Source organism: Macaca fascicularis, chromosome 4, assembly GCF_037993035.2.
Source record: "Macaca fascicularis isolate 582-1 chromosome 4, T2T-MFA8v1.1".
Taxonomy (NCBI): domain Eukaryota; kingdom Metazoa; phylum Chordata; class Mammalia; order Primates; family Cercopithecidae; genus Macaca; species Macaca fascicularis.
The window spans coordinates 6,808,132-6,827,919 of record NC_088378.1 but is presented as its reverse complement, the minus strand read 5'-3'; the positions used below and the strand labels follow the sequence as shown (position 1 = coordinate 6,827,919).

Sequence of the window (19,788 nt, the reverse complement as noted above, 5' to 3'; positions counted from 1 at the left end):
AGCAAGTAACATAATTGAGAAGCTAAATGACAATTTGGTACACTTCCCAAACTGATCTTTTCTAAGAGTGAAGTGCAGTGACACGGGTGGATTCTCATATGGAGCAATAATGTGTTTAACATAACTTATTTTTTATTTTTAAAGTGACAGAGCCTCACTATGTCACCCAGGCAGGTCTTAAACTCTTGGGCTCAAACGATCCTCCCATGCTGGCCTCTCAATGTGCTGGGATTACAGGTGTGAGCCTCCATGTCTGACCTCTTTAAACATTTTCTACATTAGTAGAATTTTGTACATAGATGCACTATGTAAGCATGAGAGAAGATACTCATGTTCTCATAGAATTCTAACCTCTGACTTTTATAGTTTAACCGTTGTTTTGCAAATATGACATAAGCAAATAGACATTATTTAATGTGTCACCTAGGAGGTTATGTCGACTTCAGTCCTGTTAGTCACAGATGAGGCTTAGTGCCTCACTCACAGCGTGGATATTGAGAGGTGAGGCTAGCTGGACTTGCTGGGTTGAATGGGGACTTGGGGAACTTTCCTGTCTTACCAGAGGATTTTAAAACGCACCAATCAGCACTCTGTAAAACACACCAATCAGGGCTCTGTAAAATGCACCAATCAGCAGGATCCTAAAAGTAGCCAATCACAGGGAGGATTGAAAAAAGGGCACTCTGATAGGGCAGAAATGGAACATGGGAGGGGACAATAAGGGAGTAAAAGCTGGTCACCCCAGCCAGCAGCGGCAACCCACTTGGTGCTGTGGAACTTTGTGCTTTTGCTCTTCACAATAAACCTTGCTACTGCTCACTCTTTGGGTCCATAGGTGCCATCTTTGAGAGCTGTAACACTCACCGCGAAGGTCTGCAGCTTCATTCTTGAAGTCAGCAAGGCCACAAACCCACCAACTCCGGACAAAATATTACAAACAATTCCGGGCACAGCTGTACTCATAGCCAGTTACTTTGCTAATATCATTTCCTTTATATTATTTCCTAACTTCATGGTATCTTCTATAGTATGTTAATATTATTGTTTGTTTCATTTTCATTTCCTAATCTAATCAAATCTTTGTGCAGTATGCCTTTCTCCTCTGCATTAGCTTTGTCATGAGTTTAATTATGTTTCCTCCAAGGAAAGACACGTTCAAGTCCTAACCCCTGGTATCTTGCAACCTGATCTTATTTGGAAATATGGTCATAGCAGATGTAATTAGTTCAGTTTTGGTCTTATTAGAGTAGGCCTCTAATCCAATATGACTTGTGCCCTTATTGAAAGAAGGCTGTGTGAAGAGACAGAGACACAGGGAGAAGGTTGTGTAAAGGTTGGAGTGGCAGGGATGCATCTACAAGCCAAGGAATACCACCAATTGTCAGCCAAGCACCGAGAGTTAGGAAAAGGCAAGGAAGAATTGCTCTACAGATTTTAGAGGGGATAGCCTTACCAACATCCTAATTTCAGACCTGTAGCCTACTCTGAACCTGAGATGTAAATTTCTTTTTTTGAGATGGAGTCTTGCTCTGTTGCCCAGGATGGAGTGCAGTGGCACGATCTCAGCTCACTGCAACCTCTGCCTCCCAGGTTCAAGCCATTCTCCAGCCTCAGCCTCCCAAGTAGCTGGGACTATAGGAGCATGTCACCATATCCAGCTAAGTTTTGTATTTTTAGTAGAGACAGGGTTTTGCCCTGTTGGCCAGGCTGGTCTCAAACTCCTGACCTCAAGTGATCCACCCACCTCAGCCTCCCAAAGTTCTGGGATTACAGGCGTGAGTCACCACACCAGCCCAAGATGTAAATTTCTATTGCTTTAAACCATCTCGTTTATGACACTGTTATGGCCGCTCCAAGAAACTAACACAAGACCCAGGTATGGGCTTGCTCTTCTGTTCTGTGATGTCCTCCCTGGGCCTCCAGATCCACTGCGTGCTCTGCTCCAAGAGACTGACCAGGTCAGCTGCAATCAACACACACAGCTGTCCTCAAACTTCCATCTGGCTTTGGCCCATGGGGAGCCCAGGAAGGAGATTAGAGTGAGGAAGGTTGAGGTCAGTTATTTATTACTCAAGTCCCCTCCCTATGAGGTTGCATGGGCTTGATTTTCTTGACTCAGGATCACGAACACAGAAAGTGATCTGTTTTTCATTTCCCCAAGGGTCGTACAAAATTAGTGCTATTCTAGCAGCAAAAGAAAGAAGTTGATTCTTTATATATGATGGGTGCTGAAGCATGCAGATCTCACTTCTCTCACTGGTCAATTTCTTCTCATAATGGTCTTCTCCACACTTGCCTCCTCTTCCTGGTTGTCTCCAGGTTCCAGTACTGCCCCTCCCCTAGGTTTAGGCATCTGCTGCCCCACTGGGATTAGCCCCCACACTGCTGCACTAACCATTGGGACTCCCTGCACTTCACTCATATCCTTGTAAATAGATTCTTTGGTAAATATTTCTTAATCTGTACTAACATGGGTTCAGAGAGATCCATTTCCTTCTGAGACCTTTACTGCTGCAATGCCTCTTTATCAGAAACATAATTAAAATATGTTCACCATTTGGCCTCTCTTCAGTTTCCTCTCTTGGAATTGCCTTCCTTTCTATAGCCATCTGTCAAATCTGGCAACTCCTGCTTCCAAAGGAGATGTCAGGCCAACCTCTACTGAGGGCTAGTCTGGGAGGGGACCTGAATGAAGTAGGAGGTGACGGCTGGCTGATCAGCAACACTGCAGAGGGAGGGGCTGCCAGTAGCTAAGACCACAGAAACTGTACAGGCAGAGTCCACACCAATGATGAACCAATCCTAACTGTTAAAGCAGATAGTAAAGGCTAGCGGATACTGGAATTGAGGTGTGAACCAACTCCATAGGGATAAGAGGGAGCGGAGTCTACAATGGCTGAGAAAACCAGAAAATGTACTATTAGATAAGGGGGTTAAGGTCCTTTGTTTTGCGTCTCTGTCTAGTATATGTAAATTTTGTCTCTCCTAATTCCTACGGAAAAATAGAGGCAATACCTAACACTTTGTATTATATAAAGACTAGACTAATTTTCATTCTCTTTAGAAAACTACCTTATATTCTTCTTTCATATTTAGAATTAATCTCTTCTCCCATACTTCCATAGCATGAGAATTCTGCTTACTGTGAGTAAACAACTATTATATTATCACACTATAATAGGTTTATTTAGAGTGGTTTTTGAAAGTTAGTTACAAGTTCATTCTAAGACCAATATCATGAGCAGAGATACTGGGACCACAGTAATTTGCTGAAGTTAGTTGGTGACCAAGTTGTTGTTCATTATAGCTAAGTGTGCCTTATTCACTCACTCAACATCTTCAAAACACTGCTGGAACCATCCTTTCCTCCCTCTTTCCCCATGTCCTACACTGGCTGCTTCTCATTTCTGGAATATTCTTCCTTTCATATATCCTCATGGCTCACTCCATTACCTCTTACAAGACATGACTCAAACATTCTTTTCTCAAAAAGGCCGATCTACACCACACCTACTCAGAAATGCGACATCCTCCTTTCTTTAAGCTTAAGCACTTAGGTTTTCCCTTAACATACTTACGTTTTCTTTTCTCTTATAGCAATCATCATCCTGTACCATATTATTTGATTTCTGTATCTGTTACATTTATTCCTTATTGCATATTTTTCTCCAGTAGGATGCATGCATCTATGAGGGCAGGGATCTCAGATTATTTTGTTCAGTGATGTGTTCTAAGTGTTCCAAATAGTGCCTGGCATAAAATACATGCCCAATAAATAATTTAAATAAATATATGGAGTCTAATGGACTAGCCCACTGCAACAGTACCTTACCTTCAGGTCTGATGTGTAGATAAGTTGGCCATTTTCCAGAGCTGGGCAGTGAGGCAGCCCTGTAGCCAAACAGAGATGTACCCACGAAAGAAATCATAAGGCCAGGTGCAATGCCTCATGCCTGTAATCCCAGCACTTTGGGAGGCTGAGGTGGGCAGATCACCTGAGGTCAGGAGTTTGAGACCAGCCTGACCAAGATGGCAAAACCCCGTCTCTACTAAAAAAACAAAAATTAGCCGGGCGTGGTGGCACACATCTGTAATCCCAGCTACTCGGGAGGCTGAAGCAGGAGAATTGCTTGAATCCAGGAGGTGGAGGTTGCAGTGAGTTGAGATCCTGCCATTACACTCCAGCCTGGGCGACAAGAGTGAAACTGTGTCTCAAAAAAAAAAAAAGAAATTGTAAAAATTGTTAAAAATTGTTCTTGGCCAGTAACTCTGAAAGAAATTCCATGGATGAACTGTGGTAAGGGATTTGTTTTCTTTTCTTCTTCTATTGTCATTTCCTTAAGTTACCCATGACATTTTAATAAAGTGTAATTAAAAGTTCAAAGCTGGATGGACTGGGACAAATGAGGAGAAGGTTAATTCTATGCTAAGCATGGAGCGATCAGGGGAGGAAGCATCTCTAGCCCTCCTATCCTCTGTTGATAAAGACTCACCTTGGCAAGTGGGACAACAGTGGTCCTGGCATGATACTGGGCACACAAGTAGTGCCCAGGGCAGAAAAGATACATTGTGAGGGTCCAGGCAGTTATGGAGGCTGAGCTCAGGTGAAGGAGGAAGAGGCAGATAGCAGAGGGGCTAAGGGTTTTCTGGGCTTGCAAGGATATGTTATTTCTCCTGCACTTCTGGGTTTGTGAAGTCCATCTGGCCACAGATTTATTTACATGTAAATATATTTTATTTACATTTACATACTTATATGTAAATAGATTTACATACAAGTATATTTATATGTTAGTACAGAGCTGCATATGTTTACATATATGTAAATAATGTTTACACACATATACCCATGCATATACATTTTAACTAGACTGTGATTCTTTTCTTTTTTTTTTTTTTTTTGAGATGGAGTTTCACTCTTGTTGCCCAGGCTGGAGTGCAATGGCGTGATCTCTGCTAACTGCAACCTCCACCTCCCAGGTTCAAGCGATTCTCCTGCCTCAGCCTCCTGAGTAGCTGGGATTACTGGTGCCTGCCACCATGCCCAGCTAATTTTTGTATTTTTAGTAGAGATGGAGTTTTACCATGTTGTCCAGGTTGGTCTTGAACTCCTGACCTCAGGTGATTCACCTGCCTTGGCCTCCGAAAGTGCTGGGATTATAGGCATGACCCACTGCACTCGGCAACTGACTGTGATTCTTTATAATTCACAGACATGCCTTACCCACACATTCAGCATAACACTGAGTGCAGTATATTTCCATGATAGACCTTCAGTATTTGAATTCAATTTAAATTATTAGATATTCTAAAGACATTTTGAAGGCAAAAAATTTTGTGAGTTGAAGAGTCAGCTAAGTGAATATACCAATTGTTATCTTACAAAATTAATTCAAGCAGTAATGGGTAGGTATTTAACATTCATGAAGCAAAGATGTAACCAGTTTCCAAAGTATGAGTCTAAAAAAATTATTCACAGAAAAAAATGAGAGAAAATGGATTCTTAGTGTTTTAACAACAAATATTATTGTATGTCACAATGTGACTGCCTTTTTAAATTAAAAATAAAATAACCTAAGCTTAAGCTTGATCTAGAAATGATTGCTTGCTAATGGTTCAAGTGACTCATAATAAATCACTATAATTGAAATGAAGAATTATTACAAGTGCAATGAACAATAGAACATGTCTATGGATGTGGTTCCAGCTTGAAGAAAGAAAGTAATAAGACTCTTACTTAATATCCAGATAAAATATGTCAGAACCTCTGAAAAGGAGCACTGAAAACTTCAAAGAATTATTAACATTCAAGGCATCTGAAGAAAAAGGAGTAATAAGAACAGAGAGTTCAAAGGTAAAAACCTGTCAATATTTCAGAAATAGAAAGCATTACCCAATTAATAGTGGGAAGGAAAGGCGGGATGGGTGAGGGAATGATCACTTACAGAATACTTGTTTGGTGCCAGATACTATGAAAATTATATTACTTATACTATTTATTCATAAGATATTTTATGAGATTCCCATGCTACAAGGAAGGAGGTAGAGGAAAAAAAAACACATTATCTATCTATCTCTTCATTTAAGAATGGCAATGGGAGGAATGAAAACGTAACAGTCTGCTTCATGTAAAGAAAAGCATGACCATCATTGGCTTCATGCAGTGGCACAGGACTCTACTCTCTCAAGTGGAAGCACACTGGGAATTATGCTGACACTATACTGAAATTCTCAATAATTTTATTTTTTATTGTGTATTTTGCAAGTGAAGGCCTATGGAACATCCTGTATGCAGGTGAGCAGAGGAGATACGCCAGGAGGAAATGTGTGGGCTGAGCATTTGGCCTTGTCACTTGGCATGTGTACACAAGCCTGGGGCACTCTAGTGTACCACATGGGGCCTGAGAAAGGGCTTATGGGATGAACCTGGGCCCAGACGCCAGTGGTGATGGTTGCAGTAGAAGCTGCAGCTGTGGCAATAGCAGTTAGTCTGGGGAGAGAGAGGAGGGGCTCCCCTTGGGGCAGCACTGGGACCCATGGTGGGACATAGTTTCAACATTCCTACCCCTAAGGCATCTGTATAAATATTAACTCAGCAGGGCGCAGTGGTTCGCGCCTGTAATCCCAACACTTTGGAAGGCTAAGGCAGACGGATCACAAGGTCAAGAGATCGAGACCATCCTGGCCAACATGGTGAAACCCCATCTCTACTAAAAATACAAAAATTAGCTAGGCATGGTGGTATGTGCCTGTAGTCCCAGCTACTCGGGAGGCTGAGGCAAGAGAATCACTTGAACCCCAGGAGGCAGAGGATGCAGTGAGCCGAGATTGCACCACTGCACTCCAGCCTGGTGACAGAGCGAGACACTCCAAAAAAAAAAAAAAAAAAAAAAATTACCTCCGTGGGTGCTAGGAAAGGAACTGCCAGTGCTCAGTGGGTACATTTTGTCAGTAAACTATTAATAGTACATATGAAGTGATGTCAGTCAATGTGGTGGAGTAAGGATCTCCCAATATTCTTTTGTCTGCATTAAAAGTGGTGAGAAATTTTGAAAAAAATTCAAAAGGAAAATCATCAAAATAAACATTTTCAGAACTCTGGAGATTGACCAAAGGCTTGCAGAAATCAGAGGAGCATTTATTCAAGAAGAATGTCAAATCTTGGTAAGAACAGTTGGTTTTGTGGTGTTTTAAATTGCCATCGTTCCATCACCAACTCTCCATTTCCACAATATCCTTCAAAATAATGGTCCACATTTGTAGTGAAAGCCAATAGTCATCAAGGGAGTGAATGGTGCTAGAGTTCTTTAAAAGTCTCATACCCAGAAAATTGTCATTATTTGATCTATCTGGTGGTTCTCTGGGGAAGAACCCACTTGTAAGACAATCTGTATTTGATTTGACTCAGAGCACTTTCATTGGAAAAAAGAAAAAACTTTTTTTCCTGGAGGTAAATGTCAGAAAAATGAAACAAAACAAAACAGGCCCTTGATTAACTTCACACTATTAAAGGTAGTGAATAATAGTTGGGGCAAACAATAAATGGACCAAAAATGTTTAAGTAAAAGGTGGGACATTAGATGCCCATGGGGGTTTTGATATGCTATGAAATGTTCCTGGGAATCCAGAAGGCTAGGTGCAAGTCCAGGGCAGTGCTCATGCACAGGGCAGTGTACTTACTAAAAAAGTTTTGAGAAGATTCCAAGCTCTCACCACTGGCTAATCTTGACACTCTGCAAAGCAGGAGGCAAAGGTTAATGTAGTGGTAAAAAACATCTAGTCCAAGCATTGATATAATCAATTCTTCAACACCCACAGAGAGTCCCTTGGCAATAGCAGCAGACTTACTGGTTATAAGCATTAAAGGCAATCTTTGTTCAATCCATTAACTGACCTCTAAGCTAACTGGGCAGAGACTTTTGTAGTCACATACGACAATGAACACAAATTTTGCAGAATTACTTCATAAAAGTCACAAAACAAGAAAATGGTAACTACAAAAAAAAAAAAAAAGAAAAAAAAATTTCTGGGGAGGTGTGAGAATTTAATATCCAATTTAGTCACATTATGTTATTGAAAATGTCATTTTCAAGAAAAAAAATATGAGTCATGCAAAGAAATAAGTAAGTATGATACATACATCATGAAAGGCTTCCTTGAGGAAGCCTACATATTGGACTTACTAGACGAAGACATTAAATTGGCTATGCTAAATATTCGCGAAGAACTTAAAAAAATCATGTCTAAAAAACTAAAGAAAAATATGAGAATGATGCTTCATCTAATAAGAATAGATACAAAGAGGTAAGAATCATATTTCAAAGAAGAACCAAACAGAAATTCTGGATTTGAAAGGTATAATGACAGAAATGAAAGATTCCCTAGAGCGATAGTACCCTCTATGACATAATATAAAAATATGTAATTTATATGACAACAACAACACAAAAGAGGGTGGAAGAAATAAAGCTATTTAAGAGCATATTTTTGTATACTACATGTAACAATACACTATAAAATATCTAACAGAAATGAGACAATAATGAAGAAAAAGAGAGAAAAAGAGGAATAAAACTATAAAAAAGAAATAGTAAAATGGCAGATGTAAACTTGTATTATTGGTAATTACATTAAATGTAAATGGATTAATATATTAAACACTATAATAAAAAGGCAAAGATTGGCTGATTAGACTTACAAAAGCATGATCCAACTATCCCATCTGGTATATACACTTTAGAATCAAATAACTAACCTGAAGTAAAAAGACACAAATATACCACATGACCAGTAATGAAAAGAGAGCTGGAGTGGTTATACTAATCTCAGACAAATAGACTTTAAGACAAGAATTGTTATTCATACATTTTCTAATATTAATGTCAATCCATCAAGAAGATAAATGATTATAAATATATAGTAACCTAATAACAGAACACCAAAAAAGCATGAAGCAACCACTGACAGAATTGAAGAGAGAAATCTAGAATTTAAAACAATGCCTGGAGACTTTAACACTCTACTTTCAACAATGAATAAAATAGTAGCCAGAATATTAACAAAGAAATGGAGGAAATGAGCACCATTAAAAACCATATAGACCAAACAGACATTTCTAGAAAACTTCACCCAAGGACAGAAGAATTCACATTCTTTCCAAGTGCACATTGAATATTCTGTAAAACAGTCCATATATTAAGCCATAAAACAGGCTTCAGTAAAGTTGGAAGGACTGAAATAATAAAAGGTATATTCCCTAATCACAAAGAAATACATTTAAAAATAAAAAATAGGAGAAAATCTGGGAAATTCAGACAGATGTGGAAAGTAAACAGTACATTGCTACATAATAAATGGGTAAAAGAAGAAATCATGTGAACAAGAAAATACTTTGAGATGAATAGAAATGAAAAGATAACATATCCAAAACCTATGAGATGTAGTTAAAGCAGTGATTAGAAAGAAGCTTAGAATGGAAAAAAATCAATATTGAAAAACCTCCAGCTAGACTGACCAAAATAAAAGAGAGAAGGTTCAAATTGTTTCAATTAGGAATGAAAGAGGAGGCATTACTACCAATATTACAGAAATATAAAGGATTATAAATGAAAACTATTAGCAATTGTATGCAAGCAAATTAAAATGTCTAGACAAAATGGACAAGTTTCAGAAAACACAGATTATCAAAACTGACTTTGTATTAGAACTTAGAAGTTCTGAACAGATCTATAACAACTAAGAGGTTGAATTAATTCTCAAAGAATTTCCCATAAAACGAAGGCCAGGACTAGATAATTTTAATGATGAATTATGCCAAACATTTAATGAAGAAATAGCATAAATTATTCATGAACACTTCTCAAAAGAAAGAAGACAAAGGAACACTCCTCTTCTTATTCTACGAGACCAATTTTATCCTGATATTAAAACTATCCAAAGACGTCATAAAAACAAAATTACAGATCAATATCCTTTATGAACATCCTGAATACAATATTACAAAAAGTAACCCAGAAGCATATAAAACAAGTTTTACACTATTCTCAAGTGGTATTCATCACAGGATTGCAAAGTTGATTCAATAAATGAAAGTAAATCACTGTATGAATACAATAAAGGTTTAATAAATGCAGGATAAAAATACTTGACAAAATCCCAAACTTTTTCATGATAAAAATACTCAATAAACCAGAAATGAAAGGGACTTCCTCAAACTGATAAACGGCATCTATGAAAAATCTGCATCAAACTTAATTGTGAAAGATTGTAAGTTTTCCTCCTAAAATCAGGGATAAGATAAGGATATCCATTTTGCTACCTCTGTTCAATATTGTACTAAAGATGCTAGACAGAGAAATTAGGCAAAAAAACAAAATTAAAAAATAAACAGAATGCCTTCAGATTGGAAAAGAAGAAATAGAATTATCTCTATTTGCAGATGATATGATCTTATATGTAGACAATCCTAAGGAATCTCTAAAAAATATCATTTGAGCTAATAAATGAATTCAGCAAGGCCATAGGATACATTATTACATACATATCTGTTGTGTTTTTATGTATTAGGAATGCACGATTTGAAGATGAAATGAGGAAAATATTTTCATTTACAATAGCATAAAAATAAAATTTTTAGAAATAAACTTAACAAAGAAGTACAAAACTTGTGTACTTCAAGGTAAAAATGCTGTTGAAAAACCATAAGAAGGCATAAATAAAGGCAATGACACATGTTCATGGATTTGAAGATAATATTGTTAGAATAACAGCATACACCAAATTGATGTACAAATTCTATGCAATCCCTATCAAAATTCAAGCTGTCTTTTTTTCAAAGAAATGGAAAAGCTTTTCTTTCATATGGAAATGCATAGGACCCAGAATAATTAAAATAATATAGAAAAGTAAGAACAAAGTTGCAAGATTCACCCTTCACGGTTTTAAAACTTACTACAAAGCTTTCACTCTCAAAACTATATGGTATTAGTATTAAGGATGGACATACTGACCATGAAATAGAATTGATTCCAGATACACATCCGTATGTTTGTTGTTAAGCAATGTTTGACAAAAGTATCAAGACTGTTCAATGGGGAAAAACAATCTCTTCAGCAAATGGTGCTCAGAAAACTGGATATTCATATACAAAAGAATGAAGTTGGACCCTTACCTCACAGCATACACAAAAATAGACTCAAATGAAACGCAAATGTAAAAGCTAAAGTTTTAAAAGTCTTATTAGAAATATAGCTGTAAATCTTCATAATCTTGGATTAGGCAACGTATTATCTTAGCTACGCAAAAGCATGATAACCAAAGAAAAACAGATTAACTGAATTTCATTATAATGTAAAATGTTTGGCCAGGCACGGTGGCTCATGCCTGTAATCCCAGCACTTTGGGAGGCCGAAGCAGGCATATCATGAGGTCAGGAGATCAAGACTATCCTGGCTAATACGGTGAAACCCATCTCTATTAAAAATACACAAAATTAGCTGGGCGTGGTGGCGGGGGCCTGTAGTCCCAGCTACTTGGGAGGATGAGGCAGGAGAATGGCGTGAATCTGGGAGGCAGAGCTTGCAGTGAGCCCAGATCGTGCCACTGCACTCCAGCCTGGGTAATAGAGTGAAACTCCATCCCCCCCCAAAAAAAGTAAAATGTTTGTACTTCAAAGAATATTATCAAGAAAGTGAAAAGACGATCCACAGAATGGGAGAAATATTTCCAAATCATACCATTTATAATGGTCTAATATCCAGAATATATAAAGAACTCTTATAATTCAACAAGAAAAAGCAAATAACTATTTTTAGAATGGGCAAAGTGACAGAATAGAATTTTTTTAAGGAAGATATGTGAACGGTCACTATATTCCTGAGAAGATGTTGAGCATCAATAGTTATTAGGGAAATGAAAATCAAAACCACTGTTACACTATTTAAAAAAAATAACCATTTGGATGACTATAATAAAATAAAAGATGGACAGAGGATGCATATAATGGATGCCTCCTACCTAACTGGTGGGAATGTTAGAATGATGCAGCCTGTCTGGAAACAGTTTGGCATTTTCTCTAAAGTTAAATATAGAATTACAATATGACCTAGTCATTCTACTCTTAGGCACATATCCCAAATAACTGAACAAAAAAATATGTTTGCATATAAACTGTCACATGAATATTCATAGCAGTATTATTCACAGTAGTGAAAAAAGTAGAAACAATCCAAATTGCTATTATCTGATAAATAGATTTTAAAATGTGGTAAATCCATACACAGAATATTATCTGGCATAAAAACCAATGAAGAATATATATATATGTCACACTGAATAAGCTTTTAACACATTGTAAGTGAATGTAAATACCCAAAAGGCTACATATTTTATAAACCCATTAAAATTAAATGTCCAGAATAGGCAAATCCGTGAAAATAGAATGTGGATTACTGGTCACCAAGGACTCGAGGGTGGACAGAATGGGGAGTGAATGCTGATGGTATGATGAAAATAATTAGGAATTAGACAGTGGTGATGGGTGCCAAACCTTGTAAATATACCAAAAACCACTGCATTGTACATTTTAAAAGGGTGATTTTTTTTGGTTTATGGGTTTTGTCTCAAAAAAATATATACATGGACTGTTCAATATAGCATATTAGGGAGTTATTAGAATCATTCAAAGAGTTTAAAATCTCTGGATTCAAAAACTGCTGCAATATTGGAAAGCAAATATTCACAAACTTAGAAATATTGCTTAAATTTAAAGATTGTTGCATTCAATGGAAAGAACACTTTTTGTATGAAGATTCAGATGGACTGATTATTAATGAAAACAATTGTAAATTTAATTTTTCTTTATAATTGAAGATATAGCAATTGAATGCATAAAACCATTTTGAATTATATGCAACTCATGAAGTCACAAGTTACAGTGAGATGGAGTCACAAGTTATAGAGCAAGTTACAGAAAATGTCTGAGGAAATGCTAAAATGCTACTGCATACATTTACATTTAAAATTAAGCTCAGACTTACTTTTAAACTGATATGCATGAAAAATTACCATTTTAGAAAAGTTGTTCTGTGGGAATCTTCATTTCTAGATGTACTAAAATTTTTATTTTAAAATAATTTATCAGAACTTTATCCCAATGTTGTCAGTCTATGAAATACTCTTAACAGCTCTAGTAACAGCTATATCAACAGACTGATCCTTCTCAAAATATAAAATTTTCAATGAGTATTTTTAATTTTGCATTTGCCAAAAGCTTCTAGTGTTGCTTTCGATTAAATGATAGAATTTCTCATACATATTTTCAGTAAGGAAGCTCATCTGCTCATACTAGACTCATCTGTGTAGTATTTAGAAGGCGGTTCTCAAATTTCTACTTGGGTAACATGGCAAAATAAGGGAATTTTAGTAAAATGAGAGCCAGGGCCTCTATGAAAATCAGTTATATCTTACATACGTTGTATTTCATCAATACCAACTACATGTCAGATATCCAATTTCTTTAAAGGCTTTGTAAAATGAGAGTAATAAAAGTGGCAATTGGCTGGCATTTTCATGATGTTGCCAAAAGTATAAATCTTGATGACCTAATAAATGCATTTGCAGAAAAGCAAGCCAGAAAAAATGTATTCTCTATTAAGGTATTGCATTAATAAAACATTTTTGTATTATATAAAACTATGACAACCCAAATATTACTTTTTGCAACTTGTATTCATGTCTCACTATTATTCTCTTTTAACAATAATACAATATTTTGAAAAAATCTTTACATTTTAGCACATTTAATTGCATTTTTTTTCTTGTGCTTTTTGAACAAGAGGCTTCCGATTTTCAGTTTACCCTGGGCCCTGCACATTATACAACTGGCCCTGGATTTGAAGTATATTACTTACAACCTGACCTTAAAATGTTAGAGCACCCCTTTTAGCGTAAAAAAATCATACTTTTAAAGAAATGAAAGTGCCAATAATGTCTAGATGAAATTGATCCTTACAGACTTGATCTTATCTGGTTTGGTCATCTTATTCCTTGTGCTCTAGGGCATAGCTGCAAGGAATAAGGAAGCTATAAGAAATGTGTGTTGCTGCTGGGAGGTGAGATCAGCCTAGACCCAGTGGTTCTCAACCAGGTACGATACCACCACTCCGCACAAGGGAAAGGTTTGGAAGTATGTGAGTGCATGTTCTGGCTGTCGCTGCTGGCATGTAGTGGTGAGGGTCAGAAATGCTGCCACTCCTGGAGTGTGCAGGGCAGTTCTTTACAATGGAAATTTATTTTGCCCCAAATGCCAGTAATGTTCCAGCAGAAGAAAGCTATTTTATTTTCCTGCCCAGTGTCAAGCAGATTCACTGTGCACTGATTATCTGCTTGTCTGAGTCTGGTAAGACTGAGTGCCCTCACATACATGTCATATGAACAGCACTTACAGATAGGCAGCAAGGGACAACAAAGCATTGCCTTCATGGCAAGCTGGTCTTCCAAGGCCCAGGAAAGCTGCCCAGGAAGGACAGAATCTCTATACACGCCCCACTTGCACCATGGCTGAGGGACCCCAGAAAGCAGCCCACCAGAGATTTTACATCCCAGGAGCAACGTGACATGCTAGGCTGAAGCACTGAAGGATGTTTTGTTTCTAGGGGTGACTGGAACAGAGTCCTGGCTGTTCTGGTCAAAATCCTTCTTATCTCAGGATGTTGCATTCTCAGCACATTCTACACTATTCTTGAGAATAAATGGGGAAGACTAGTTGGTCCAAGGCTACCCAGAGAACAATCCTGCACCCAGCACTATCTCCTCTCCCTCTGCCAGTCAGTAGCCCCACAAAGGGTGAATCACTTCCAGAATACCCAGTATGTAGACTCGTCTCACTTACTAAAGTACAAGACGTGTACTGAGCCAACTTTGCTGGACAAATCATAGCACTTGGGAATTTCAGGGTGAATTAGCCAAAAAAATCAAGCTTTCCTCCTAGCCAAAAGGGTCTTTTCCTTTCCTCCTAGCCAAAAGGGTCTGAAGCTTGTACAAGGTGAAAGAGCACAGTGGATGGAGTCTTTTGACGTCACTCCATGCAATTTACTATGTGTATGGAACACAGCAATACCTTCCATTAACCTACGAGCTAAGGCAGCAATGCTACACTGGGAGCATCTGTGTTATAAATGTCAGTGCTGCCTGGCACACTTTCTATGTAGTTGGCAGTCTCACCTCTCTTATGAACATAGTTATTTATTATTCTACCATTGCCATTCCAATGGATAAAGCTCGAACACATATACACCATTATCTACAGAGCTAAGATTAGTCAAATAAGACAGCAGGGTCTTACAAAACTGTCTGATTCTACCAGGGAAGTATAGGCTTCTATGATTACAGTATTTCCTACTTGTCAAGTTTTTTTTTTTTTTTTTGTAGAATTATACAGATTGTTCCAATCTTCAAACAGAGTGAAGAAAACAAATTGGAAAGGCAAATATGAAAAATTAAAAGTTCTTTACGCCCATTATAGGAAATTAGATTGTTAAAATTGCCATCAATTTGAAATTTATTATAAAAGCATCTTCCTTTCCTCTTTTATACGTCTTATATATATATTTTTTACAATAAATTCAATGCACTTGGAAAAATACCCAGATGGTTTAATTTCTTTAGGGAAGGATAAAATTCACAGCTGCCAGAAAATGTATTTCTTCGTTGTGGCTACCACCTGATGTTCATAACATAAAACTGGAACAAAAAATAGAAATGCAAATAACAAATGAAGTGGATTACAGAAAAACTAAGATTATCACTATGTTCTCTCGGAGAAAAGTAGAAGACTCCAGCTCTTAGTTTGAAGCACATCATTAGTGCCAAATCAATGCAACAGAGAATGTGCCCAATAAACCACTGAATTCAGTGGACTGAGGAGAGAGAATAATTATGCATTTGCATTTAAAGAAGTACTGCTTGAAGCTCTGCTTTTTGGCCTTAAATAGTGGTGGAGTGCTGCCTCACCAGCCAGTGGAGTTGGAAGATCTTAGAAAAATCAATGCACAAAGAAATCCTTCATATTAAATTCTAACTTAAAAGAGTTACCAGGCATGATAATTATTTAAAGGTCTTAATTTTCTGGGTAGTCAATAACATTAATGAGCACCTACTGTGTGCTTTACATTGAACTTAAAATGAAAGGAGGGCAAAAAACGCACAGTAACTGCAAGTTGCTATTGCCCCTACTTGTTCAAAATTTTCTTTCTGTGCTAGAGTATTTTTTTGGACTGCACAGGCATCCTCTTCTCTACATACATATAAATTATATCTATCATTCATTGGGCAATTCAAACATCAAGTTTTCTACATAAGTATCTATGGCCAGAAGTTATCTACTTTCTAAACCAATGTTGTCTGTCTATGTATTTATGTATGCATGTGTGTATCTATCTCTTTATCTACTAAAGTCTGTCATTTACTGTATACCAACTAGTACAAATGTCTTTGCTCAATGCATTATAGGAAACATCAACACAATGCATATTACATGCCAGCCAACAGTCTGAGAATATTTTATACTCCGAACACCGTAAAGTTGGTAGTATTATTACCAAACCACATTTAACATTTTATGAGAAACTTAAGGCACAGAGATAAAAAGAGACTTGCCCAAAGATATTTACCTGGTAAATGGCAGAGTAAGAATTTAAACTCAGGACATTAGGCTGTGGAATCTGTGCTCTTAACCATTTTTCTGTTTTTATGTTATTTTCTTTCATCCCCACAACAACTCTATAAAGAAAGAAACACAATCTCTATTTCTCAGGTGAAAGAAAAATCAGCCTCAGGGTAACGTACGCTAACAAATTGTCCTTCCCCAGTTTCACAGATGCTGATAGAAGACATGAGATTTCTAGTCTAGAGACAAAGGACTTTATTATTCATAGCAACAGCAATAGCACTTTTTGTACCAGTTTCCCAAGCTGTAGTTTTAACAGGGTGAAATGAAGAGACAGGTGACATTGCACAAGCCAGAGACAGCATTAGAAGAGGGGAGACCTGGAATTGCAAATCTTTCATGGGAGGTAAGCATGCCTGCACTTCGCTCTGGAGGAAGACCATATTTCTACCATCTTTCTTTTTTAAATCAATGTAAAAATTGGCCAGTAAAAACTGTATGCATTTATGATGTACAGCATAAGCTTCGATATATGCACACATTGTGGACTGGCGATCACCTTACACACTTATCATTTTTTGTGTGTTGAGAATACAAAATCTTCTCTCAGTTATTTTCAGGTATAGAATACATTGTTATTAACTGTAGTCACCATGATGTACAAGGGATCTCTTGAACGTATTCCTCCTGTCTCACTGAAATTTTGGCTCCTTTGACCAACATCTTCCTAATCTTCCCACCCCTCGTCTCTGTAACCACCATTTTACTCTGTTTTTATGAGTTCAATGTTTTTCAATTCTACATATTTGTGAGATTATATGGTATTTGTCTTTGTGTGGCTGGCTTTTTTCACTTAATATAAGGTACTCCACTTCCATCCTTGTTGTCACAAATGACAGTACTCCACTGTGTATATGTACCACATTTTCTAGTTAGCCCTTGTTGGTCACCTAGGTTAATTCGGTATCTTAGCTATTGTGAATAATTCTGTAATAAACATGGGTGTACAGATATCTCTTCTACAGACTGATTTCATATTCTTTGGCTATAAACCCACTACTGAGATTACTGGATGATATGGTGGTTGTATTTTTAATTTTTTGAGGAGACTTCATGGTATTTTCCATAATGACTGTACTAATTTAGCCTAAATTTATATTAGCATATTTATAACGCTCTTCCCCCAACTCTACTTTGGAGTCAGGGCCCAGGAATGTGAAGAACTGGAAACCAGACTGTTGTCAATCTTAGACACACCCTCTCCTATCTTGTTCTTTCTGTTATTGAAAAAATGAAACTCTTATTACCCTTTAGGTAGAAGATGGCTGTTACATAATCATGTTTTTTTCTTACTCTATGGGTTATAATATTAATGTCCTGCACAGTTTTGTAAGCCTTTTCTTATCAAAACTCACAACTTTTTTATATTTCATCAAAGCTTGGCTCTTCTACATAAAAACCTTTTTTTAAAGATTATTCTTTCATTATTCATTCATTTGTGCATCTAATTATTGCTATAGAGTTACCAAAACTATGTTCAGCTTTTCAATTCTTGTCTTTGGTCAACATTTTATTTGCCTCTTTATTCTGAGTAAATACAAATGGAAAATATTCAATAAAGTTCTGCTGTGTCTATGTACCACATTTTCTTTATCCATTCATCTGTTGATGGACACTTACATTGCTTCCAAATCTTAGCTATGTAAACCATGCTGCAACAAACATCAAAGTGCAGACATCTGTTTGATTTACTGATTTTCTTTCTTTTGGGTATATACCCAGCAGTGGGATTGCTGGATAACATGGCAGTTCACTTTTTAGGTGCTGAAAACAGTAAATAGGGTAAAGGAAATTGAAAAAAATTAATTATCGACCTTATGTAATATTTTAAAATAAAAATTAAAGATAAAAGGTTAAATGTAAAATTTCTAAGAAGGCATAAAGTATTCAACATAACTAGGTATGAGCAAATAGCCATCAAATCTTCCTTAATCCAGAAAATTACTCCCTTCTTGGCCAACATAATTTGCTTTTTATTTACTCTGAATATTTACTCACCAGAGGGTTTATTCTCCTTCTATGGCACTTAAAAGGCTAAAAAACAAAATTACTTCAGTGGCTTTTCAAATCTTAATTCTATGCTTACCCAAAGGGAATGGGATTAATTCTTGTGAGGACTCTTGCACCAGAGCTTTCCAGTTAGCATTGGGTGGTAGAGAAGTGTGTTGAGTAACTACGACTGGGTTCCACATATCAATCACCTCAGTCCTGGGTGGCCAGAAGCAGGGTGATTTGCTGGAACCCCTAAGCTGGTCACGTCTGGTCATGTGCAGTCTCTTCTGTTGACACCAACACCTAATATTAAACAGAAATGATATTATTATTTTCTATGTGTACCATGATGTCTGAGGGTTAGGAAGGATTTTGCTACACCTGATCTTCCTAGTAACACATGGTGTAGCTGGTAGTTACATTTTTTTCATAGCAACATTTATTAGCATCCAATTCTATCATATATAGCAATGGTTTTGTCATTCATAAGTATTTTTTGTGTACCTCAAAACACAATATCTTGTACGTGCAAATTTCCAACAATACCTTTAATCGAAATAAATTTTATTTACGGACAAATTAGCTTTCAAAAGGAGTTAAAGATGTTAGATGGTAGAGAGTAATACCAACTATTTTCCAGACCAGTATTTTTAAACTAAGAAGTTACATCCCTATTAGGAATGGGGGTGGCGTACTTTAATACAGTTGTTCCAGAAAGTGTCTTGGCTAAAGTACAGAGTATCTGCTGAAAAAAGATGGTACCAGAATTTGAAAAGGTTTGTTAAAAGACAATTGATAGTAAACTAGAGGGCTTAATTTATTTTCCGCAAACTTTATTGAGAGTTTTTCTTTCTCATATTCATAGAGCTATCATAGCAGATAACTGAGAAGCGCCTCAGAAGGAGAAGAGACATTGCAATCTGGAGCTTTATGAAATATATTGTTAGTATGATTAGAACTCTACACAAGCTTATATATGAACGAATGTAATTAGTGGCTGTAGAAATGGAAAAGAAATAAAATACATGAAAGATACAATGGAGAAATAATTGCTAACAGTCCATGATGAA

The 19,788-nt window shown here is 36.8% G+C and overlaps 1 long non-coding RNA gene across 1 annotated transcript; it reads right to left on the bottom strand.

Annotated features, from left to right (window-relative positions):
* Nucleotides 1–3,827: 3,827 nt before the first annotated feature.
* LOC123573076 (uncharacterized) lies at nt 3,828–19,021 on the bottom strand. The gene is made up of 4 exons (XR_006697828.3): nt 18,813–19,021; nt 16,671–16,779; nt 7,681–7,733; nt 3,828–4,211 (listed from the first exon to the last, which is right to left on the bottom strand). It is a non-coding gene; the product is annotated as an uncharacterized lncRNA (long non-coding RNA).
* Nucleotides 19,022–19,788: the final 767 nt, after the last annotated feature.